The sequence below is a fragment of the Chinchilla lanigera genome, unplaced genomic scaffold (assembly GCF_000276665.1).
Source record: "Chinchilla lanigera isolate Chin_1 unplaced genomic scaffold, ChiLan1.0 scaffold00012, whole genome shotgun sequence".
Lineage (NCBI taxonomy): Eukaryota > Metazoa > Chordata > Mammalia > Rodentia > Chinchillidae > Chinchilla > Chinchilla lanigera.
The window spans coordinates 12,524,757-12,526,072 of NW_004955413.1; positions in this window are offsets into that span (position 1 = coordinate 12,524,757).

The window sequence follows — 1,316 nt, forward strand, 5'->3', positions numbered from 1 at the left end:
CATATCAGTTATAACCATCAATGTTAATGGTCTGAATTCATCAATCAAGAGACACAGACTGGAAGAATGGATCAAAAAGCAAGATCCAACAATATGCTGCAGAAAAGAAATATATTTAACCCAAAAAGAAATTCATAGCTGGGTATGGTGGTGCACATCTGTAATCCCAGCACTCAGGAGGCTGAGGCAGGAGGATTGGTTGCAAGTTCAAGACCAGCCTGGGCTACAAAGTGAGCTCAAGGCCAGTCTGAACTGCATAGCAAGATCCTGTCTCAAAAAGACAAAAAAAAAGAAAAAGAGAAAAGATATTCATATACTGAATGTCAAAGGATGGAAAACAATACTCCATATGACAGGAACCCTGGAAAAAAAGCAGGGATAGCTATTTTACGTGCAAAAAAAAAAATGAATTTCAAACCAAGACTGGTTAAGAGAGATAAAGAAGGTCACTATATCCTTGTAAAGGGATAATTTAAGAGGAAAAGATAACAATCATAAATATACATGCAACAAATACTAGTGTACCTAACTATATAAAACAAATATTAATGGTCATGAAACATAAAATAAGAATTAATACAATTATATTGGGGAAATCTCAATAACCTACTGTCACAAAAGACAGATCAACTAGACAAAACAAATTAACAATGAAATATTAGAACTGAACCAAACTTTTGAACAAATGAACTCAGTAGATGTCTACAAAGTGTTCCACCCCATGACATCAGAATACACACTCTTCCTAGCTGCACATGGGACGTTCTCCAAAACAGACCACATACTAGCTCATAAAACATGCTTAAGTAAATGCAAAGGAATTAAAATTACCCCATGCATATTATCAGACCATAGTACAATGAAATTGGAAATGAATGGCAGAAGAAACCACAGAACTTCATAAACACGTGGAAATGACACCCTCCTGTACAACCAATGGGTCACAGTTGAAATTAAAAAGAAATTATACAGTTTCTACAATTAAATGATAATGACAATACAACTTAAGGGACATGATAAAGCAGTCCTAAGAGGGAAATTTACAGCACTGAATACTCATATCAGGAAAACAGAGCAAGCATAAATGAATAACTTACTAGTGAACCTCAAACTTATAGAAAAAGCAAACTAAGTTGAAATCTTGTATAAGGGAGGAAATTACAAAGATCAGAGCAGAAACTAACACATTGGAGACTAAGAAAACAATACAAAGAATCAATGAATTGAAGAGTTGATTCTTTGGCCTGGCAAGCGCAAGGTCGTGAGTTCGGTTCCTGGTACCGGAGAAAAACCAAAAACCAAAAAAAAAAAAAAAA